This window comes from Ambystoma mexicanum, chromosome 1p (assembly GCF_040938575.1).
Source record: "Ambystoma mexicanum isolate Mex_15411 chromosome 1p, UKY_AmexF1_1, whole genome shotgun sequence".
NCBI lineage: Eukaryota > Metazoa > Chordata > Amphibia > Caudata > Ambystomatidae > Ambystoma > Ambystoma mexicanum.
In genome coordinates this window covers 346,444,075-346,469,476 of record NC_090921.1, presented here as the reverse complement: position 1 = coordinate 346,469,476, position 25,402 = coordinate 346,444,075, and positions in this window count along the sequence as shown.

Sequence of the window (25,402 nt, the reverse complement as noted above, 5' to 3'; positions counted from 1 at the left end):
CTGTGCATTCCCCTATGGGCCTGACAGCGCTTTGCTACAGGGATCGCAATGTAACTCCTCCAAGACTCTCTGCGGGCTGCCGGCGGCAGAGAGTTCCCCCATTCTCCCTTCCTGCATCTCCTACCCTCCCCTGTTGATCTCCTGCTCAGCCCCCCCCCCCAATGGCTCTCGCCCCCTCCTTACCCGTGCCCCCACTTTGGCCGCCCTTATGTACAACCCACCTTCCTTAGCCCTTCTATCCATTCCAGGCACATCAGTGCTGTTCCTACATCCGAAAGGTGTGTTCCGTCGGATTCGAAGTACCCGGGTACTTTTAATGTTAGCAAAGGATGCCTTAACCAAACCATTCCCCTGCTTTTCAAAAATCCCCCCATCCTCCCATTGGTCTTTCGCCTCGATTCCTCAATCGCCCCGTGTTTTACCGCCCCCCTCCATACCATTCTGGGGATAATTTCAGACCACATGACTTCGACCGCCTTGAATTCCCTGCCAATTCTGGTAAACAGGGCCCTTAACCGAGCGGATAAGTCCTTGCGTCCCCTTGGGACCAGGTCGTTCCCACCCACATGTATCAGCACAACATCGGGGTAGCCATGCATGTGCGAGGCCGTTTCCAGGGTGTCCCACAACTGGTCGCAGTGGAGGCCGGCCTTTTCCAACCACCGTATCTGTGTCTGCCGAAAGCCCAGGTTACCATCCCTGTGTGCAATCCGTGCTCTTCCTGCCGCCCGAGTGACGAAGGAATGGCCCACGATCCATACCGTGCCGCATCTGGGAGGAAACATTACAGTGATTACCGGATGTGTCCCTCCTCCTGTTCCGCAGATACCCCCTCCCCCCCATTCCGTGCCGCCCTTCTTATAGGCGTACGTACCCTTTGTATTTATCGGACTCCCACCGGCCCAGCCTCTTGACCGCCTCCTCCCCCATGCCTTCTCTACTGGCCGTGGTTGCCGCGCCTATGCGGACAGAATGCGTGGAATATTGTGCCGGGTTCTCCCATGTTCTTTCTAACGTGCTGGCCAGTACCCTCCGGAATTGAAACTGTGTGAGTGGTGTGCCGTTAGCGTGTGTAAATAGGTACCCGGGTCCCTCCCTCCTTATCCCTAGGTACCCTTCCATGTTTTTTACCGGACAAAATGTGTCTTGCCCCAATCTCGCCAAGGGCAGGGAGCAACCCCTGGCCCCTTGATCAGTTTTCGATACCCTTATCTTTATATATAGTACTTCATTCATGATGGAGATGTCCCCTATTAGCAGTGCCCTGTGTTCTCTATCGCCCTTAGCTGCGGCCACTAACTCGCTAACCCGTAACGCGCCGAAAAAGGCCGTGGAAAAACAGGCCTTGAACATGGTATGCTCGTGTCCTGAGTAGCATACGTCTGCTAAGGCCCTCATTATCTTCTTTAGTAATTCGAACTCTATGGGTCTCCTCTCATGCATTGTTTGCGTGGTACCCCTATCCCTGTCCCATCCTTTTAGGGCCGACCTGACCAAGAAACCTTTGGTTGGGTCGGACGTACCCTCAAGCTGGTGATGAAAGGCCACTGCGCTGAGGTGCGCCGCCATCCATGACCTTGATTTTCCCTCCTCCTTTGCCCTGAGCGTGAATCCATGCACCTTCTCCTCCCCACTCACCGCCCCCAAATGTCTGGTGTAATTTTGGAATGTTGTGAAATTCGCTCTGTAGCGTGCCCTAGTGCTCCCTGCCAGAGCCCTGGTGGCTAACTGTCGCATTCCCTGCTCCAGCTTACGAGGTGCCACAGCTGCTCGTTGAATGGCGTCATGTTGTGCCGTGCCTGCGGATGCGGATTGGCCGTGCCAGCCTGGAATGACATGTCGATCTACGAGACAAATTGGTATGTGTCACATATTTGATGATGAACGTGTGTAATAATAATCATAGTACTCTGTGACCTCTACCTGTCCCACCTCCCTGACCCCTATTCCCTTGTATCCCCGTAAGACACATTGTCGCGCTGGCGCCACGCCACCAAACGCCATATGGTACAAAACGCCTACTTGTATTAGTATACGTCGTGCAACCTTAATTTACTCCCGCCTACCCAATCGCTACCCCCGCCCACCAGTGTGCCTGGCCTGAATTCCCCATGTTAGCCTAAGGCTTGGACAAATATTATCCGCACCCAACATTTGGCCCTAGTCAGGTGGCCATGCCTTTTCTATGTGGGAGGGCCACGCGGGTGCGGAGGGACAGCTTGATATGATTTTTTTTTTTTTTTTTTCCTCCTCCCCCGCCTATACCCCAGTGCAATGCCGGGTGCACCCAGCGGCTGTGCGTGCTCCACAGCTGGGCATCTCTACTCCAGCTCCCCGAAAACTCCCTCTCCCGGCAAAAACTCCCGCAAGACCTAAAACCGCCTACCGCCCCTGGAAACGCCCCCCGGCATCAGCCCCGTCGTGCCCGACCCCCTTAACTAAGCCCCTGTGACCGGACGCTCCCAGCGGCGCACCTGCCAGTGGCCACTGGCGAGGTGCAGTATGCCCACACGATAGGCATTATTCCCCGTCGGAACAACACCCAACCACGGCACAGCAGGGGGGGCCAAAGGGAAAACCGACCGAACGAGGTGACCACTGTACCCCCACCCAAATGATGTCCGCCAAACATGCATCACTGTTCCTCATTGCACCATGAACTTCCCCCGCTATTCGGCCCCTGCAACTGACTGCGGTGCCCTGAGGGCGTGTGCCGTGCTTAAATGCTTACCCCTAACAATCACACTCGTGGCGTATGCAGTGCGTAAATGCAAAAACCCCTAACACTCAAACCAGCACGCTGCGATGCCTGAAGGTTCCCCGCGTGTCACGCACACCGTGCATGCCGCCCCTAAGCACCCCTGCTCGACGCCGCGATGCCCCAGGTGTGTGCCACATGTAAACGATAAACCGCATTAAAGCGATATATACCCACACACTGCAACCCCTGAATAGCGCCCCTCCTGTGTTGCACGCCCGCCATCTGGTATTCCCATGTTAGCCTATCCCCCCATGCAACACCCCGAAGTCCCCAACTGGCATGCCCATCGTCAATACAAGATCACTACCCGACCGCCCCCAACCCCAGGGGATCAGTCATAGCCTCAAAAGGGTCGCCCCCCCGCAAAGCACAATCAAAGGCCTAAGCCGCCATCCAGACGAAAGATCCCTGAAAGGTGCATAGTCAACACATGAAAAGGGCATATCCCCAACAGACAGGGAGAACAAGCCTTGCGGTAAACTTTTAAGATTAAAAGTAATTTTTCAAGGGCCACCGCAACCAGGAGTGCCAAAGCGACTCGCTAGTCCCGTGTGTTGCTGGAGCGCGAGCGTTCAAATATTGCCCTCCCCTTCCCATCGATCGCAGCCGTGCAAAACCCAACGGCAACACCCGGAGAGGGGACTATGTCATAACAATTGTCCGCCTGGACCCGCCCACCCGAAACCGCGGAGTAGCCGATTTTGGGCTACTCGGCGCCCACAGTGCAAAAGAAAACAAAGCCACATGGGCAACCGCGTGGTAATAGCAAGGCAAGCCACAAGACACATTTTTCCGGAAATTAGTCACACATTGCAAAAGAAAACAAAGCCCCGTGGGCAACCGCGTGGTAATAGCAAGGCAAGCCACAAGACACATTTAGCAGTAAATTAGTCAAGTTACACAGTTCTCATTGTTCGAAACTCTTGAAACCGCGCGGCCGCCCCACGCCACCCGCGTACCCGTATCAAAAGCAGGCTCCTAACAGGAGTTCATTTCTTTGCCTACTTTCATTTCTCAAAGGTATAGCCGTTTCGATTTGCCAATTGTTTATTTACTGGAGCAATCCTCGTGTTCCTGTGAAAGCAACACTGTACTGACCCTTTGGGCAAAAGAAAACAAAGCCACGTGGGCAACCGCGTGGTAATAGCAAGGCAAGCCACAAGAAACATTTTTCTGGAAATTAGTCACACATTGCAAAAGAAAACAAAGCCCCGTGAGCAACCGCGTGGTAATAGCAAGGCAAGCCACACGAAACATTTAGCAGTAAATTAGTCAAGTTACACAGTTCTCATTGTTCGAAACTCTTGAAACCGCGCGGCCGCCCCACGCCGCCCGCGTAACCGTATCCAAAGCAGGCTCCTAACAGGAGCTCATTTCTTTGCCTACTTTCCTTTGGGGGATGGGAATCTACTTAGTAGGCTGGGTGCTTTTCACGTCCGACTCAACTGCGAGTCTTGCCAATGTGCGCAATATCCTTCCAGCACATGCATTACGTTCTCATTAGATTCACACCGCCCTGATTTTTTTTTTTTTTTTTTTCCTCTCCCCTTAAGCTTGCTCGACTTCCACTGCAAGCTTCCCAGATATTGCATAACACCCGTTGGCATCGTAATATGGCCACTCTCTCCGTGGTGCCCACCCCGCCCCCCGCACCCGCGCGGGAACACATCGATCGCCTCCTCCCCCACTGCCCCCCCCTGCCCCCACTCCCCACCCACACACGTCCCGCAAATCGCTCCACTCCTGTGCCTCCCCCCCCCATGGTTGCGCGGTGACCCACGATCGCCAGTGCCTGCGCCAACGCTGGACGCTTTCTGTGTATGCGGGGCCTAGTCTCCGAGGCCCTGCACCCATCCACCTGCTGATGCAGCCCCGCACCTTGCGCCGGGTGAAAACGGAGAGCGCACAGGGGCCTAGGGGGACACGCGGCCGGGACCCGGTACGGCAGCCAGGGGAGGGAATCGGGAAAAAGCCGCAGAGGCTTTGGGCTCTGTCCAACCGGGCAAAGAGCAACAGCGGAGGGCGGGGGGGATAGGGGTGAGGCAACAAGGAACCAGCCGGGAGTAGTAGAGATACAAGGGGGAAAAGGCCGCCGAAGGGAAGCGTGTGCAGGCCCCGACCGCACCTCCCCCCCCCCACGCGGGCCACTCATCGTACTCCCCTCCCCACCGCCACCGGCCACCCACTACAACCACTACCCGTAACCCATGCCTATCCATGTGCCCACACACTCACCTGGAACTTTTACCGCGTTTCCCGAACCGACAACTGGGCAGGAACCTTCACCAACGATGCCCGAACTCCTCCACAGGAACTGCTGGAAGCGGCACCGCTACCGCTGCTCGAACCAACGACGGCAGGCACTTCAAAGAAAACTTCTTCAGGTCCCAGCACGTGGAGGGGGACAGGAAACCGGAGGAAGAGATCGTTCCCGCGACGATCCTTGCCCTTTTGTAGGGTCTTCCACCCCCCCTGGCTTCCTGTTCCCCGCCTCCCGGCCGCCCCCCTCCCCCCCAATCACTCCCCGGGTACCCCAGCCCCTTCCGGGCGGCCCCTTCCCCCCCCCTGTGAGCGTGAGTTACCCCCTCCCCCCCCGCGCCTTCCGCAAGCCTCCGGAGGGCGGAGACTCGGGGGGGGGAGGGTCTCTGGCCCGGCAACCCCCACTAAGGGGCGGTGCCTGCCATGCTGCGTCCCGCGCGCATTCGCCCGCCGTAAGCGTGTCTTCTACTGCACGTACCAATGTCGTAATGTCTAATGCCTCTGGTTTATTGGAGACCACTGCTCCTAGATTTACGGAAACAGCTTGTGTTTTGAAACGTACCATCCTGGTATTGAGTGATGCAATATGTAAACGGGAACCTACTGCCCTTGACTCTGCCAATACGTCATGTATCTCGATGCCTGCTGCCCCGGTCACCACTGTTGCCACCAGCACTTTTGAGCCTGTTGCCTCTGTAATTATTGATGCCACATGTATTTTGGAGCCTGCTGCCCCTGTAATTATTGATGCCACAGTTATGTTGGAGCCAGCTGCCCCTGTAATTATTGATGCCACATGCATTTTCGGAGCCTGCTGCCCCTGTAATTATTGATGCCACATGTATTTTGGAGCGTGCTGCCCCTGTAATTATCAACGCCACATGTATGTTGGAGACTGCTGCCCCTGTAATTATTGATGACAGATGCATTTCGGAGCCTGCTGCCCCGGCATTTCAGAGCATGCTGCCACTGTAATTGTTGATGCCACATGTATCTTGGAACCTGTTGCCCCTGTAATTATTGATGCCACTTGAATTGTTGAGCCTGCTGCCCCTGTAATTATTGATACCATAAATACCTTAGAGCCCACCACCCTCAAAGCCACCAATGTCCCATGTATTCAGGAGCCTGTTGCCCCTGTGACCAGCGTTACATCTGGCAACTACATCTCAATTACCCCTGCTAGTGATGCTAGCATGCGGAAAGCTCATACACCCAGCAAGCCAACTCTGGACGGTGGCAATGCCCCTGAGACCAATACAGACACTATAACAACACATCTCAAGAGAACTCTTATCAATACTAGATGCGTCCTTGCCCACACCCTCAATATATCTGATCTCATCACCACTAATAACCCAAACCTAATAGCCATCACAGAAACGTGGCTGCATGCAGCCGCTGGACCATCACTCTCCCTGGCCATACCAGACAACTATGCTATCTTTATGAAGGACATATTACTCACCAACGGAGGAGAAGTGGCCCTCATAGCTAAGAATCACATGGTCATCAGAGAAATATCCAACCAAGCATTCCAGTCTGGGGACCTGCTGCTTTCAATCAAACTGTCCCTCTCTGACATAAACACATTAACTATCCACCTTAGCTGTAGACCTCCGGGACCCCTGTTATCCTTCGAGGAAGACATTACTCACATCCTCTCACGCAACACCAAGCCATTCTCCAGAATCATCCCCATGGTCGATGTAAATGTGGGCTTTAGCAACCCTTTCGACGACAATGCACTTGCCCTAGCCAACTCTATCGAAGCCTTGGGCTTCACCCAAAGCATCACATCCACCACTCATGACAAGGGTCACATGTTCGATTGGTTGGCAGATGCCAACTGCAACACCAATATAACATTCAAAACCCCATGTGCCTGGTCTGACCACAATGACATTTCCTTTACAATCCCAAGAACAGTCAAACGTTTTCCACACATCGACCAGCACCAGCTTCCCTTTCAAGACATTCTCACACTATCACTACAGCTAACATGCTCCCGCTGCTGCAACCTCCAACAGACTACCAACACTTATCTAATGATCCTAATTCCATGGTAGAACTATACAACCAAACCCTCCAACTAGCTATCGACAAGGTAGCCCCTATGAGTAAATGTAAACCGAAACCAATAGCCCACCTGAACTCCTGGTACGCCCCTAATCTCAAAGCATTATGCTCCACTTTGTCACGGTTTTATAACACAGCACACTCCCGCCAGGGACTCCTTCCCCTGACAATGAATGTGGCGCACAATAAAAACACCTTTTATCTTTAATAAACCACAGGTTCTTTCATTTGAGTAGGCCCGCAACCCGTCTCACACCCAACCTTAACAAACACCCCATGTCACAATGGACTAGGAACCAGACCGGTGTCTGTCAATAAGATATTTGTTAATTTATGATTTAATGAAAAAGGAAACAATATTCAAAATACAACAGCCACTAATATGTGGCAACACAAATGCAATGCTTCCTACAGAACAATTGGTTCAGAAATCCTAACACAGTTCACACAGATCTTTAATCGCAAAACAGGAAAAATAGTTTTGAATCAAGTGATAGCGCTAAGGTTTAGCACTCCCCCTGAAACACTCACCCCCAAACATTAGCTAACTTAATTCTCTTTGAATGGACGGCAGTGGCAAGGAGTAAGGATAGAGAGAGAATATGTGGATTTGGAATAAAGCCCACTACCCCAAGATGGGAAGTCAGAAAAAAAAATGAAAACCTGTTTTGGGAGCAAAAGGGCAGAATCGGATTTTACATATTACTTGCACGGCTACTCACAACCGCGAGGGTTTTTTTTCAATGGGGTTTTGTTGCAAAAAGGAAAAGATTATGCAATTTAGGGCTGGGGTTATTTGCTATTTACAATGGAAGCCTTGGTTTGGAATTCTGGACAGCCAGCTGAATATCAGGACTCTCTGGACAGCTAGGCAAGGGTCTTGTCTTTGCACTCTGCCTGGATGGGATTCTGGACAGCCAGCTGGATATCAGGATACTCTGGACAGCTAGGCAAGGGGTCTGATCTCTGCACTCTCCTGGATGGGATTCTGGACAGCCAGCTGGATTTCAGGACTCTGGACAGCTAGGCAAGGGGTCTGGTCTCTGCACTCTCCTGGATGGTAAGGTTCAGCTTTCCCTCCGTCCTCTTTTGCCTTTCTCCCTGGATTCTGGCGTGTGTGTTTTCTTGTGTCTTGTACAGTCCCACTTTATATAGTCCAAATGACATCATTCATTTTACAATCTAGGGGGAGTACTCTAGAAATACTCCTACCCTGTGTTAGGAGAGTTCACCATGCCTCCCTGCACCTCCTGGCCTTATTGGTTCAAGGGGAGGGAGCACCATCTGTCTGTTTTTCATTTATTACAGTTCTTTGTTCCCAGGTCCACTTTTTAGCAAAACTGAGTTATGTATCATAACTTCAAACTTACACTAGCCACCACCATCAGAAATAGATATGCGGTTTCAGTGGGTTAGAGGGAATTAGGCAAGCCGATTGCAAACTCTGTGCGAGGTAGCATGGCGCCTTTGCACCTTTTTGTGATTTCCATGAAAGACAAAACAGTTACAACTCTGCAAATTATTAAACATGTGTTACGCTCACCTGGTATCCACGGGGACGCCACCCAGCTGTGGGGACTCTGGTTCCCTTCTCAGCCGCTCCCAGGTATAATCAGCTGAGAAGTTCTGCCTGGAAAACAGGTGGGCAATGTTCAAGACTGGGCAACTGGGGTAAGAGCCTCCAAACACCCTGTATGCCCGCAGCCCCTCCCCAGACCTTTCCTCCCCTTGTTATGGATTTTGGCATGCTCTCCATCCTGCCTTCTTGGCAGGGGCGCGTTGTCCTTTGTGGGCGAGTGCGATCTAGTTACTTCACTGATGCAGGCCCTTTAGAGTCTTTCAGGTAGGTCTTATTACTGTTATACTGTATGCCTTTCTTGGATTTAAATAATGTCTTTTCTCTCTCCTTAGGTGCACGGAAGTTCGCTGTGGAACGTTGGCTGAATTAGGACTCGCCGGCAGGTGATGGTGCTTCGAGAGCGCCTTGATGCGGGAAGTAGGCGCTATGCGCAGCGCTATGATGCCTTGCCTTTGCTAACCTGTTGTCTTTTGTTCCCGTAGGTTGCGGTGCTCACCCGGAGCAAGAAGTCCCAAGGCGATGCTGGTCGATGGGCGACTCGTGAAGTAAGCTGCCGGCACAATTGTAAAATGTCTAATGTCCTTTTTCTCTCCTTTTTGCAGATCCGACGGTCTGAGAGGCTCGGTGTTCCTTGGATGCTGGTTGCAGGAGCGGAGAGCAGTTTGCGGTGGAATCACAGGTAAGCTGCTGCTATTAACAATGTCCTTTTGTTTTTCAGATGCTGTTCTTCCGAGGTTCGCAGATGCAGCTGAACGCGATGAGTGTCACGTTGCAGGATTGCAAAGTAACGTGAAGCGTGTTATCCAAGTCGGGTGTGGTTTAAATAGCATCAAGAAAGTAGTCCAGGTAAAATAGTCGATAGGCTACCACACCCAAAACACTATACCGCATAGCTTGGTTCCAAGGAGCCAAGCTATGTGGATGCCTCCATGTTGACTGGCACTGAAATAAAGTAGTCCCCAAGCACAAGTCTTCATTAAGTATGAGCCTGGCGCCAAAGGCGCCAGGACTGGTCCCGAGAGGGACTAGGCAAAGGATGCCTAAGCTTGTTGGGGGCCCGAGCCGAGACTCCTCCTGGCCCATGGACCTGCCGGGGGGGTTTTAGGAAGTGGATCGTGACAGCACTCCCCCCCAAGGCCCCTCTCAAGGTGTACCTTCTGTCCGGCCCTGGTTTAGTTGGAAAGTTGCGATGATATGTTCTGATCAGACGTGGTGCATGAATGTTTTCACAGGGTTCCCAGGATCTGTCTTGGGGTCCAAATCCTTTCCAATCAATAAGGTAGTATAGCCTTCCCCTCGAATACTTGGAATCCAAGATGCTTCTGACTTCGAATTCTGGTTCTCCGTCAATAAGTATGGGTTTTGGTGGTGTCCCAATCCCTGTACCGGGCTGCATTGGTTTTAATAGGGACACATGAAATACTGGGTGAATCTGTAGGTTAGGTGGTAAGTCTAGTTTGACGGCCACTGGATTGATAATTGCCTTGATGGTGTAAGGTCCTAAGTACCTGGGTTGAAAAGTCTGGGTTCCCTTGATGGGTACAAACTTGGCAGCCAGCCAAACCTTGTCTCCTACCTGATAGTCTGGGGCCTTTGTCCGGTGTTGGTCCGCAAATTGCTTTTGTTTTTCTTTGGCGAAAATAAGATGTTCTTTGGCCTTTTTGAAAGCCTGAGTGATGTTGGTGTGAAGAGTTTTTACTGCTGGCATTTCCAAACCTGTTGGGACATCTAGTTCTGAGGTACGTGGGTGTCTACCATAAAGGATATAAAAGGGTGTTTGTCCGGTACTGGAGTGCAAGGAGTTGTTATATGCGTACTCGGCTATCCATAACAAATCGTTCCAGTCTCTTAGTTCATGGTGTAACATGCACCGTAGGTATTGTTCGAGGGTCTGGTTGGTCCTCTCGGTCTGACCGTCCGTTTGGGGGTGATGGCTAGTGGATAGCCAGACGTCAATTTGTGCCATTGCACATCATTTTTTCCAGAAGTTGGAGATGAACTGGCTACCTCGATCGGAGATCAGGACTGATGGGAAGCCATGTAGTTTTACAACACCATCCAGGAACACTTTGGCTAGAGTGGGTGCGTCAGGGAGGCCTTTGAGTGGAATAAAGTGAGCCATCTTTGAGAACAAGTCCACGACTACCAGGATGGTGTTAAACCCTTGACTGGGAGGTAGGTCAGTGATGAAGTTGAGGGAAAGAGTGTGCCAAGGAGCGGGAGGAATGTCCAAAGGTTGCAGAAGACCGGATGGTTTTTGTTTTTGTGACTTGTTTTGCGCACAGACTCCGCAGGACTGAACATATTGGATGACATATTTACGCCAGGCAGGCCACCAGAAATTCTGTTTTACCTTGGCTAGGGTCTTGGTGATTCCAGGGTGCCCTTCGATCAGGGAATCATGATAACCTGAAACAATTTGTTGTTGTAAGTCTTTGGTGGGTACATACAACGGATCCTTAAAAAAGGGTAAGTGATCTTTGATGGAATATTGTTCTCCTTGCGCTTGCCATGCGAGGAAGGCATCCGGGTTCATGGTTCGTTGAATCTTATCTATCAGTTCAACTTGGGTGAAGGCCATAGTGAGGCCCAAGAGCTTGTCTTCCGGTATGATGGGGACTGGATCTGGAGGCGTATATTCCCAGTCATCAGTGCCTGTAGGAGAGAGTGCGTCAGCTTTTCCATTCTTGACCCCTGGTCGAAAAGTGATGACATAGTCGTATTCGGCGAAGAAAAGGGCCCACCACAATTGGCGTGAAGACTGGGCCTTAGCTGTTTTAAGGAATTGCAGGTTTCGGTGGTCCCTGATAACTGTAATGGTGTGTCTAGCCCCCAGAAGGTAGTGCCGCCAGGCCTTAAAGGCGGATTGGAACGCCAAGAGTTCTTTGTCCATGATGGCATAATTCATCTCCGGGGGAGAGAATTTCTTCAAGCAAAAGGCCACTGGATGTAACTGGCCTGTTACTGGGTCTCTTTGTGAGAGGACAGCTCCCATCGCTATGCTGGAAGCGTCTGTTTGCACGATATAAGGAAGAACTGGGCGAGGATGTGCAGGATTGGCGCGCAGGTGAACCTTTTCTTGAGTTCCTGAAAAGCTTTCTCGGCTTCTTCGGTCCAGGCACATTTTTTGTTATTTTTTCTTAGCAATATGTTGATCGGGTGTACGACCTGTGAGAAGTCTGGTATGAACCGGCGATAGATGTTCGCAAAGCCCAACATGCTCTGTACCCCTTTTACTGATGTTGGTGATGGCCATTTTAAAACGGCGTCCACTTTATGCAGGTCCATTCTGATGCCTCCTGGAGTAAGAATAAAACCCAGAAACTCAACTTCGGTGACGTGAAAAAAGCACTTCTCCAGCTTTGCATATAAACAATGTTCCCGGAGCTTGGAGAGGACTGAACGGACGTGCTTGATATGAACCTGTTTTGAAGTTGAGTACACTAAAATATCATCTATGTACACTAGGGCGCAGACATCAATTAACTTTCTCAAAACGTCATTCATGAAATACTGAAACACTGCATGAGCGTTGCATAACCCAAAGGGCATGACTTGATATTTGAACAAACCATGCTTGGTGCAGAAAGCAGTTTTCCATTCGTCTCCGCTTCTGACCCGCACCAGGTGGTATGCTCCTCGAAGGTCCAGTTTGGTGTAAATTTGGGCATCTTTTACCTGGTCCAGCATTTCTGGGATGAGCGGCAAGGGGTAACGGTTCTTTACAGTGATCTGGTTTAATGAGCGGTAGTCAATACAGGTTCTTAAATCCCCTTCTTTTTTCGGTACGAAGAACAAAGGATTAGCTGCAGGGGACTTGGATGGGCGAATGAATCCATTTGTGAGGTACTGGTTTAAATAAGCCTTCAGATGAAGGTTTTCGGGTTCTGTGAGAGCATAGATTCTGCCGCAAGGAACTTGAGCCCCGGGAATAAGGTCGATCTGGCAGTCATAGGGCCTGTGCGGTGGCAGCGTGTTTGCTTGGTCCTTCTGGAATACATCCTGGAAATTGTGGTATTCCTCAGGCAAGGTACTAGTCACTCCCAAAGTTGCCTCTTCAGGAGTCGTAGAGATACTGAAAGCAGGTTTCTGTTCTTGGTAATAACAGGCTGGAGAGCAGTCGCTGGAAAAGGTTAATTTTCTTGCCCGCCAGTCAATCAAAGGGTTGTGAGCAACTAACCATGGCATCTCTAGTATGAGCCGGAATTGAGGTGCCTTGATGAGATCGAACGAAATAAGTTCCCGATGTCCGTCCTGACACAGCAAGGTTATCTCGGCTGTGCACTGGGTTATGGGTCCGGAAGCGATTTCTGTCCCATCCACCGGGGTTACCTTGTCTGTAGTCGGCTTGGAACACAGGGGAAGCCCCATCTCTGCAGCCAGGTCCTGATCTATATAATTCCCAACTGCTCCGCTGCCGATGTATGCTTCAATGGCATGCATTCTTGACGACCGTTGGTTATTAATTAAGATCACCGGAATTGCAAAGTGTGAGGTCGGTGGCTCTTTTCCCTCACTCGACAAACTGACCTCTACGTTTGCCCAGCTGGGTAGTTTCCCGACTGACACGCCTTCTCTTCATCTTTTTCCGTGGCTCCAACGATCTTCCCCGGAGGTTTCACTGGGCAGTCCTTCAGGAAATGCCCTGACTTCCCGCAATACAGACATAGTTGTTGTCTCCTTTTATCTCGTTCTTGTTTTGTAAGCGGGGGTCGTACCCCTCCGATTTGCATGGGCTCCACAGTATTTTCTTATACTCGAGTTACATTGTCTCTAGGTCGAACGGACACTCGCCGAGGGTCCATTTTAGAACGGTCTGCTTTTCGGTCTTGCAACCGGTGGTCCAGTTGCACAACCAAGTCTGTGAATTCAGAACAATCTCTGGGAGGATTAACCACTTGAGCTAGAACGTCTTTTAATTCGCCTCGTAAGCCCCCATGAAACAATGTGGCTCTTTTGTTTTCAGGCCACCTAGCTTCAGCAACCAATCGGTTGAAAGTAGCAATGTATGTTAACAAATCCTGATTCCCCTGTCGGAGGGAAAGGAGTTCATTGTCCACAGCTTGTTCTCGGGTATGGCGAGCAAAGAGTTTTTCCATTTCCCTCTGAAAGTCCCCAAAGTTATGTAATAAAGGATCATCAAGGGACACCAATGGTACCGACCAATCTGCGGCGCTGCCACTTAGATATGATAAAACAAAGGCTACCTGGGCTTGGTCATTTAGGAATGCTCCCGGCCTGCGAAGAAAATGAAGGCGACACTGATTCATGAAAGCTGTGTATTTTCCTGATCACCAGCAAACCTCTCCGGTGGTGCCAAAGGAACTGTACCTGGTAACACAACTTGTACTGAAGTAGAGACAGTGGATGACATGCTAGGATTTTGCATCGGTGGGTTGTTCCCATGTAGAGGCATCTGACCCGCTTGTGATTGCAAGACTTGCCAGCTGATATCTTCGGTACGCTCTTTAGCCACCAATAAGTCTCTCTGGAGAGCGTTAGTCTCCTGTCTGGCAGAGTGAACCTCGGCACGAAGTTCTCCCAACAATTGGGCCAATTAGTCTAATTCTGATGTTTCCATGGCGCCCAGGTGGATTGGTTTGGCAGGCTTCGCGTTCTGTTACGCTCACCTGGTATCCACGGGGATGCCACCCAGCTGTGGGGACTCTGGTGCCCTTCTCAGCCGCTCCCAGGTATAATCAGCTGAGAAGTTCTGCCTGGAAAACAGGTGGGCAATGTTCAAGACTGGGCAACTGGGGTAAGAGCCTCCCAACACCCCGTATGCCCGCAGCCCCTCCCCGGACCTTTCCTCACCTTGTTATGGGTTTTGGCGTGCTCTCCGTCCTGCCTTCTTGGCAGGGGCGCGTTGTCCTTTGTGGGCGAGTGCGATCTAGTTACTTCACTGATGCAGGCCCTTTAGAGTCTTTCAGGTAGGTCATATTACTGTTATAATGTATGCCTTTCTTGGATTTAAATAATGTCTTTTCTCTCTCCTTAGGTGCGCGGAAGTTTGCTCTGGAACGTTGGCTGAATTAGGACTCGCCGGCAGGTGATGGTGCTTCGAGAGCGCCTTGATGCAGGAAGTAGGCGCTATGTGCAGCGCTATGATGCCTTGCCTTTGCTAACCTGTTGTCTTTTGTTCCCGTAGGTTGCGGTGCTCTCCCGGAGCAAGAAGTCCCAAGGCGATGCTGGTCGATGGGCGACTCGTGAGGTAAGCTGCCGGCACAATTGTAAAATGTCTTATGTCCTTTTTCTGTACTTTTTGCAGATCCGACGGTCCGGGAGGCTCTGTGTTCCTTGGATGCTGGTTGCAGGAGCGGAGGGCAGCTTGCGATGGAATCACAGGTAAGCTGCTGCTATTAACGATGTCCTTTTGTTTTTCAGATGCTGTTCTTCCGAGGTTCGCAGATGCAGCTGAACACGATGAGTGTCACGTTGCAGGATTGCAAAGTAACGCGCAGCGTGTTATCCAAATCGGGTGTGGTTTAAATAGCATCAAGAAAGTAGTCCAGGTAAAATAGTCCCTATGCTACCACACCCAAAACACTATACCGCATAGCTTGGTTCCAAGGAGCCAAGCTATGTGGATGCCTCCATGTTGACTGGCACTGAAATAAAGTAGTCCCCAAGCACAAGTCTTCGTTAAGTATGAGCATGGCACCAAAGGTGCCAGGACTGGTCCCAAGAGGGCCTAGGCAAAGGATGCCTAAGCTTGTTGGGGGCCCGAGCCGAGACCCCTCCTGGCCCATGGACCTACCGGGGGGTTTTAGGAAGTGGATCGTGACAGCATGTTCATACTCTCATTTTCCATCTTTCCACCAATGTTCATGTTTGTCCCATTCATAAATCTGCCAGAAACAAGTCGTTTCTGGCCATTTCAGTCCACAAAGTTCTAGGAACATGTCTCTTCAGAACGCCTTGGATATCGCATGGAAAAATATCATAAAACAAAATTCTTTCTTATTCTGAGTGCTGGGAAAAAATGCCTAAAAGGAATCAATCCTTTAATGCCAATTTGGAGGAGATCTGTCACATATGGGGAGGGTGGTACTTCATCCCCCACAGCCAAATGTCTCCCCCTGGCTCAGCTTGCAACAAAAGACTTTTATTACACCCTTTGAAGTTTGCCAGTTTGTCCTTGGGAGTGGGTGCTGGAAGAACTCACAGTTCTTGGTCAATCTCTAGCCACACCTGCTTTCTTTAGCCTCCCTACTAGTACTGCCTTCCAGTCTGGCAGAACAGGGAATCATAACGCTCTCAGCCACATCACATGTCATTCCAGAATGGTTCACTTATAGGTGTGACTTCAAGTGGGAGGAAAGGCATTCAATTGAGAAGTTTTCTGCCTGAGCCAAAAAAACTGGTATTCTGAGCCTCTTCCCTGGTGACTGAAATCTTGTGGGGACAAACATAATGTACAATGCGAAGCCAACCCCCCACCCACACATATTCACTTACATTTCTGTGCAAGCACAAGCTATCATTTCACATTGGCTTTTAAACGTCATTTTTCTTATTTTCCTTCACACGTGTGCAAGCCGTATTTCATCTAATGTTTGAAATGCGGGTCATCTGTAGGTCATGGAATTTTCTTTTAATTTGTCCTTTTGAGTGGGTTTGCGTTTACTGTTGGTCAATGGACACCGAGGGGTAGGCCCTCTGCACAGGGTTCTTTTGATTTGACAAGGGATAAAAAGAAAAAGCCAAGCCGTTTTTCATTTGCAATGTTTAGAGCGCTGCTGTTCACAGGAAAGGTAAAACAAAAGCTGTGTCGGGTCGCAATGTTGAAATCCTTGCCCCTCATGTGAATTAACAGTAAGACAAGATCATTTTTTTGATGTAGTGCATAACCTTTTGGCATTCAGATGGAATTAAGCAAACGCAGAGCTGTTCTTCAATTCACTGCATAACTTCTTGTTATTCAGATGAAAGAGAAGCAAACGCTGGGCCGTTTTTCAATGCAATGCATAACTTCTTGTTATTCTGATGAAAGAGAAGCAAACGCATAGCCGTTTTGGGTGAAATGTTTAACTTTTGGTCATTCAAAATGGTATAAAAGCAATTGCGCAGGGCCATCCTTGGTGAAATGTTTTTAACATTTGTCATTCAATGAAATAGAAGCAAACGCAGAGCCATTCTTTGGGTTGCAGTGTTCAAATGCTGTTCAAATGCTTGCCACACATGTGCCAGGGAAAGCAACGCACAGCCATTTTCGGTGGCACTGTTTTATGCAACTTTTCAGGTGACAGGGATTTCTGTTTCTGGGCCTTAAATGCACCCCACAACTAAGCTAGCAGCCGAGACTTTGTGGAAAAAATCTCCTTCAGCTGTGAATAAAGTTCACTTTACTTCACTATCCAAATTCTACAAACAGGCCATCCTCCAAGCAAAAAGCTGGACTTACAACGAGTGAATTGAAAAAGCCAACTTAGGCTTGAGAGAGCTCTTCACCATCCTGCGAGAATTTTAATCACCAGGTTTCCCGAAAAGATAGTTGCCTTATAGACATCACCTTGTGCACCAACATTCAGAAATCACTACTGGACAAAATCTCCTTATACCAAACGAAAATTGCTGCCCAAAACAAAACAACTAATACTAATGGATGCACCCCCAGATACCCTTCCCCCACATCCCCAATCCACTCACCTTTTAAGTTTACACCAGTCTGTATTATAGAAGTTACAAAAATCATCAAAGGCCTGAAGCCTTCCACATGCTAAGGGGACATCTGCCCAGTGCCACTCATTAAACACTGCACTGCAGACTCACCCACTTCATCGTATCACTCATCAATTACTCCCTCTCCTCCGGTAATATACCTAACAATCTAAAAGATGCATGGGTCCTCACACTCCTAAAAAAGCCTACTCTAGACTCGAATAGCCCTAAAAACTACCGCCCCATCACGACAGCCCCTTTCCTACAGAACAGCATATCTGCAAATCCCAAAATATCTTGAAACCAACAATCTCCTTGGCCTGTGCCAATCTGGGTTCTGCTCTGGTCACGGAACAGAATCAGTACTCCTGGGCCTAAAAATCCAAATGAATGAAATCATAGTGAATGTTGCTAGACGTATCAGCTGCCTTTTATTTAATGCACCGTAACATCCTATGCCAACACCTCTCTTCCGCAGTCTACTTCTCTTCCAAAGCCATAGCCTGGATTGAGTCCTTCCTATCCAAACGAACAATAGAGTCTTTTCCACCTCCGCAGCTGCCCCTCCAGCCCCAGTCACTTGCAGAGTTCCCCAAGGCTCCTGCATCTCCCTGACGCTTTATAACATATTTACTAAACCGACATCCTCATTGACTCGGGTATCTCCTACACTAACTATGCGGATGATACCCTGATTCTACTTTTCATTTCAGGCTATTACAATACTGACTCCAGCGCACTAAGCAAAATATGTCAAATCATCTAGGCCTGGATGGCTCAACATGCCCTATGTTCAAATGATGAGAAAACCATGCTCCTCCTTGTTGGTACACGAACACGACTAAATAAACTTAATGGGGATTACAAATCCTTTGTCAATGACAGCTTGACTCTATTACAGTATCTAAATATGTAAAAACTCTGGGAGTCTACCTAGACCCCTTGCTCTCGCTATCTAGACATGTAAACGCTATGTCCTCTGCGGCAGCCTACACATCTGAACTCATCAACGCCTGCAGACCCTTTAGATTCAGTTCCGCATACAGCAATGATGTGGAAATGTCGTCCTTCCCCAGGCACGCCCCACAGAAGTAATTACAACAATGCAATTCATGGCGCTTCAGCTGCCATGTTAGGGGAACACACGCAGCAGAATACAATGAGGACATTCGCCTCCACCTTGTCCAGAATAAATGCTTGTGAAAACGAGACATAACATTCATAGTCACTCACACTGCATTCTCCACACAGACACCCACCGAGCACCCACCCAGAACATTCACAGTCATATTGATACCCATTCACTCACTTGTCAATAATCCATACACCTTTCACATACACTCACGCTGCATTCTACACACAGGCAACCTCTCAGAACATTCACACACACAAAATCACATCTATATCCATTCACTTACACATAGACTTTCTCCCACATCCACTGAAACTGCATTCTCCATACGAGCACCCACCCAGAACATTTGCACAATTGCAGTCATACCCATTCACCCACTAGTCACCCAACCATAAACCTTCTCTCACATTCGCTCACACTGCATTGTCACCACAGACAGCCATCCAGAACTTTCACACACACGCACACAACACACACAATCACACACACAATCGCATTCATACCATTCACCCACCAGTCACTCACCCAAACACCTTCTCACTCTGCACACGAGCACCAACAACATTCCCATACAAACTGTATTCTCAGTCACACAACAGGCGCACTCACCTCACCACCCATACATAAATGCACCATTCACGTACACATAAACATGCATGCTTACATAGAAAACATCACATACACAATCACAACAGACTTGCACTCATGCACACACTCTCAGACATACACATTTGTTTTAAAGTAGCGTTCCTTACCTGTTCAACCCAAGCAGCGCTCCATCTTCCCTCCAGGCCTCCAGCCCATGTTTGGCACACAGACAGGAATCAAGGACCCTGCTTTCTGTCTGATGTGCTTTGCGATCCGGATGCAGTGCGCCTCCATCCCATACCAACTGCACTTGGCCCCGTCCCAGCACTCACCTTGACTAAAAGTCAAGGTGAGTGCTGGGCCGGGACTCCCCCTGGACCTGGAGTGGTGGGGCGCCCCTGCATCACGGGGAATGAAGGGGCCCCAGTTACACCAGTGATCAGGAGGCCAAGCTGAAGGCATTTTAAGCAACCTTGTACATGGCTTCTGACCAAGTGTTACCGCTGCTGTGCCTTTTTTCTGTGGTACTAAGAGGAGGAGAGAGATAGTACTGTAACATTGCATATCTTTTCTTCTCATATACTGGAATGAAGATGATGTCGAGTCCTTGCCTGCCTGACCTAGAAGTTGCAACTGTGATCCTTGATGCCTGAATGATCTGCTGCATCATGCCTTGCAATCATATGTGTATGCTTGTTTTTCCATATTTAAAGTAGGAATGAATAACATTTAGGAAACTGCGAATTTGGGTAAAAAAAGAAAAAGGAAATGAAGTGAAGTGCTTTATTTTTCACAAAAGACGTCTAAATATCACGCTGACAACTGCCTTGTCTTTATCTGCTTTGCTCTGCCCACCATCACAATGGAGCAGTGTGAAATTGTGGCAGTAAGGAGATCCCTTATCTGTGTGCCTTGTGTAACACAGACCACGCAGCGATTTCAAGATGGCCGCCACCTTCTCTACATGCTAGAAGGCCTTCTCTGAGTCCTCCCACTCGCCTCCCCTCACCCTGAGTGGCTGCTTCATTGTATCTGTGGCCTATTGGGGAACCGGCAGGCTTTAGATGGCCCCCTCTTCAAAGGCCCACATCTAAGGCTGTAACAGTCACAGCTGTTCTTTTCTTCTCATATACTGGAATGAAGAGGATGTCGAGTCCTTGCCTGCCTGACCTGGAAGCTGCAACTGCGATCCTTGATGCCTGAATTACCTGCTACATTATGCCTTGCAATCATATGCAGTATGCTTGTTTTTCCATTTTTAAAGTAGGAATGAATAACAATTAGGAAACTGCGAATTTGGTTAAAAAAAAGAAAAAGAAAATTAATTGAAGTGCTTTATTTTTTACAAAAGGTGTTTAAATACAGCGTTGTCCACCGCTGTGTCTTTATCTGCTTTGCTCTGCCCACCATCACACTGGAACAGTATGAAATTGTGGTAGTAAGGATATCCCTTATCTGTGTGCCATGTGTAATACGGACCATGCAGCAATTTCAAGATGGCTGCCACCTTCTCTACATGTTAAAAGGCCTTCAGTGAGTCCTCTCACTCGCCTCCCCTCACCCTGATTGGCTGCTTCATTGTATTTGTGGCCTATTGGGGAACTGGCAGGCTTACATCTAGGCCCTGTCCGTCCCTGTCAGTGCCTGTATGTGCTCTGGGCCCAAGTTCCTGACATCTCCAGTCAACATGCCTTGAAAAGCATATTCACACTTCAATGCCCTGCCTGTTTCGAACCACGCCAACAAGTGAGTCCAGTTGTTGCCTCGGCCCCCAAAGAATCTCTTCTTCGCTGCCCTCCAAGTCTTCAAATCTAAAAATGACCCATGCTCTACAGTGACTCTGTTTTCTGCTTTCACTCATTGAGACTCACTTTACCATCTACTGTATTGCCACACTGCTCTTCCTGGCCCTTCAAAGTCTTTGTTTGTTTGAAAATCGTTTTTAGCTCTGCCCCCTTGCTGAATAGAAAGTGCCTGTATGCCTGAAAATCGGTTTTAGCTGTGTAGAAAAGTAAGTTCCTTAGACACATCTGTCAGGTTCCACAAGTTATCTTTATTCCAGTCAGGTTATGATCCATTAAAATAACAAGTATGAACCACTGTCTCCCATCACCCAGGCAAGAGCTCTCCAAATTGACATACTATGGAACCTTCACTACAAGCATTCCTGCACTCACAACCAAACATACTCTCATGCATAACTATGCGCCTGCATTCACCCCAGGCACGATACAACAAGCTGTGCCCCTTGCTGAATAGAAAGTGCCTGTTTGCCTGAAAACCGTTTTAGCTGTGCCCCCTTGCTGAATAGAAAGTGCCTGTTTGCCTGAAAATCGTTTTTACCTGTGCCCCTTTGCTTAATAGAAAGTGCCTGTTTGTCTGAAAATCAATTTTACCTGTTCCCCCTTGCAGCATAGAAAGTGCCTGTTTGCCTGAAAATTGTTTTAGCTGTGCCTGTTGCTGCAAAATAAGTGCTTGTCTGTCTTAACTCCCCCCCGGTACCCTCTGTCCGCCACCCCCTGTGTTTTGTCCCCCCTCCCTCCATGTGCCTCAGTGCTACAGCCTGGTAAATATCCTCTTCACCATTGCAGCTAGCTATGTCACTATCTATCTCTCCTATCTTCTCCTCTATTTTCTATCCTTCTCATATCACTAAAACTGGCCATAAGAAACTTAAGAAGGATATACTGGGCTCTAGCCCAGGCCTTCCTATTGTAGACACCTAGGTCACGGCTTCCGCCAGAGAGACTCTCACAGACATCCTCTTGTCGTTCCCTCACCCGACCTATGGACTTGGGACATGGTCGCCTTTTTCTCTCCTATCGTCTCTTCTCCCATTAATGGTGGCACCCGCTGAGAGGTCCTCCTTGACCTCTTCGCCATTTGCAGGGTCATCATTAATGCCTATCTGAATGGAACGGTCATGGTTCAGGGTCCTCAAACCAACCTTCTTCTCTTTGACAGGCTCCTACCTCACCTCTCAAACTGTACCTCTCCCCCTGACCAGGCTCCCTTGCCTGCTGGTCCTTCCTCCTCCTCTGCACATGCTCCCTTGCCCACTGTGCCTTCCTTCTCCTCCTCCGCGCAGGCTCCCTTACCTGTTGTGCTTCCTCCACCTCTGCGCAGGCACCCTGGCCCTGCCTTACTGTCTCAGCTTCCTGGTCGGCCTTGACTCCTCCGCCATCCTCTAGTATTCCTCTGGCTCTCTTGCCACCCTCCTCCTCTGCGCATGCTTCATTGCTCACTGTGCCTTCCTCTGCCTCAGCACAGGCTCCCTTACCTTGTCTGCCATCCTCTACCTCTGCACATGCACCCTGGCCTTGCCTTACTGTCCCGGCTCCCTTGTCGGCCTTGGTTCCTCCGCCACCCTCCACTATTCCTCTGGCACTCTTGCCACACTCAGGGGGGACCACTGTCCCCTGCACCCCTCCCGCAGAGGTCCTTCAAACATGGCAAGCTGATCCATATTTCCACGCTTAACTCTCGCTCTGCTGTCAAACGCACGTCCAACATCTGCAACCTCCTTCAATGTATGGATCTTGTTGTGCTCGCCATCATGGAGACATGGTTCAAGGACAAATCAGCCACAAGCTTTGACACACTCCTCCCTGAAGGATACAAGGTCCTCTCTGTACCCAGGCCTAGGGGGTCTGGAGGGTAGTGGCATTGTTCTTCCCAGAATGTATACCTGTGTCCATCATCCCCACTCAGGCCTACTCCTCCTTTGAATGCCTACTCTGCAGGCTCTGACTGTCTCCTAAATCTTCTCTCCTTATGGCCACCTTCTATCGGCCACCAGCACAATCCACTCCATTCCTCTCAGAATGGGCTGACCTGGCCTCCTCTCTACTATCCTCCTCCTCGTCTCAACTCCTCCTGTTGGGTGACCTCAACATCCATCTGGACTCTCCTGACTCCTCAGGTCCTTTCCACAACCTATGCGATTCCCTCTCCCTCTCTATCTTACCTTCTGGCTCCACGAACACAGCGGGTCACACTTTGGGTGCCCTCATCACTACCAACATCCCTCTCTCTATCCCTCTCACTACCTCTCTCTCTTGGACGCACCACTCTGTTCTCTCTTCACACTTGAAGCTCTCCTCTCCTCTTGCATCAGCACACCCCGCGCTGCAACTCAGATTCAAAGTCACCAGACCCATGAAAAGAGTGACAATGACTGCCTTTGCCTCCACCTACTCTCCGCCTCCTACTCCTGCGGCTGACTCCCACCCTGACACAGCCCTTGCTAACTTCAATCTCTCTATCTCCAACACCCTTGACACTCTTCCCCCTGGCATGAGGGTCCAACTGAAACCTTCCAAAAAGTGCAACTCTTGGTACACCTCTGATCTGGCTGCCCTTAAACGCAAGTGTGGGGCAGCTGAGCAGAAATGGAACGCATCAGGTGGACCTTCTGACAAACTGGCCTTCCGCCTCCTTCAAAGGCAATATCGACTCTGCATCCACACCAAGAAAAGAATCTTTATTCAAGCCCTCTGCGGCGTCAAACAACACTGCACTGCCGAACCTTTCAAAATCTGTAAGGAACTGGCCAATCCTGCAGCAGCCTCCTCTTCTGTCACACCCTCCCAGGACCTTTGCTCGGCCCTGGCTTCACACTTCACAGCAAAAATCCCATGACATCCTCTCCTCTCTCGCTTCCACACCACATCATACACCAACACCTCTGGAGCCTCACTTGCCCCCTCCATCACTTCTCCTCTCTTCTCTCACTAGGTCACCAGACAAGTCCGGTGAATGAAGGCATCATCCAAACAGTTGGACCCCTGCCCCTCCAAAACCATTAAGGACAACATTGACTAACTCGCTCTAGCCTTGGCTGATCTCTACAATCTCTCTTTTGCCACTGGGATTTTCCCAACTTCTCTTAAGCACTCCATTGTGCACCTTCTGCTTAAGAAACCCTCTGCCGACCCCTCCATTCTGGCAAACTACTGCCCCATTTCTATCACCCCTTTCCTGGGCAAACTCCTGCAGAAACTGGCTATCTCTCAGCTCACCCTCCACACTGAATCTGCTGGTTGCCTCCAGGACCATCAGTCTGGCTGTAGAGCATCCAGAGGCACAGAAACTGCTCTTCTGAACACCGTGAAGACGTTCTCTCAAATCATGACACTATCACTCCCTCTGTCCTCATTCTTCATGACCTCTCCTCTGCCTTTGACACAGCAAACCACAAAATCCTGATTGCACGCTTCTGTGACACCCTGGGTATCATGGGTCAGGCTCTGGCATGGTTAACCTCCTTCCTTTCCGACCGCCCATCCCAGGTGGAACTTGGGCCCTTTCTCTCTACTATCGCTCTTTCAACCTGCAGCATCCCCAAGGGTTCTAATCTATCCCCATGGTTCTTCAATGTCTACATGGCTGTCCTGGCACGTGTGATTGCCAGTTTTACCTCTAACTTCCAGTGTTATGCTGATGACACGCAACTCTCCTTCAGGCCACCCTAAGCCACCTCCTCTACCTTACTCAGATCAGACTGTCTGTCCACAATCCATTCATGGTGCGCTGCAAACAACAGCTGCCTCAATGCCAGTAAAACGGGACCGTTCGCATTGGGACTCCTGCCCCCGGTTTCCCACTCTCACTCTGGCTGGCCTCCATTGGCCCTGTGCCCGCACCCAACTGTGAGGCAAAAAACCTTGCGGTCATCTTCGACTCCACTCTCTTCTTCTCCACTCACATTCTGGATATCTCTAAAAAGTCCAACTACCAGCTGCACCTCCTCAGAGATACTCTTCCTTTTCTCACCTTCCCACAGAGGCTCACGGTCTCCAGAGCCCTGGTTCTCTCAAGGCTGGATTATGCAACAGCCTCTTTCTCAACCTCCCCGCCTCTGCTCTGCGTCCTCTGCAACTCATCCAGAACAGAACCGCAAGACTTATCCTTGGCCTCAAGTCCAGGTACCGCATCTCTCCAGCGCTGAAATCCCTCTAATGGTTCCACGTGGGTGCAAGGACCAAGTTCAAGACACTCTGCATTGTCCACAAGGCTTTCTGGGGCCTGGGACCTACCTATCTGCAATGATTCCTTCCTAAATACTGTTCCTCCCGACCCCTGCGCTCATCTACCTCTAACGTTCTGCGAATGAGCCGGTTCTCTAAGAAGAGATTTGGAGGGAGATCTCTATCCTCAGCAGGGCCCTCCTTCTGGAATAGCCTCCCTGCCGCCCTCCATCTTGAGCCCTATCTCCTTAAGTTCCAGAAACTCCTTAACACATTCCTCTTCTCCACCTCCTTCTCTCTCCATCTACCCTGCTAACCTCTCTCTCCGCTCTATCCCTCTCTCCCTCCTTTTCCACACAGAATGCAGACTG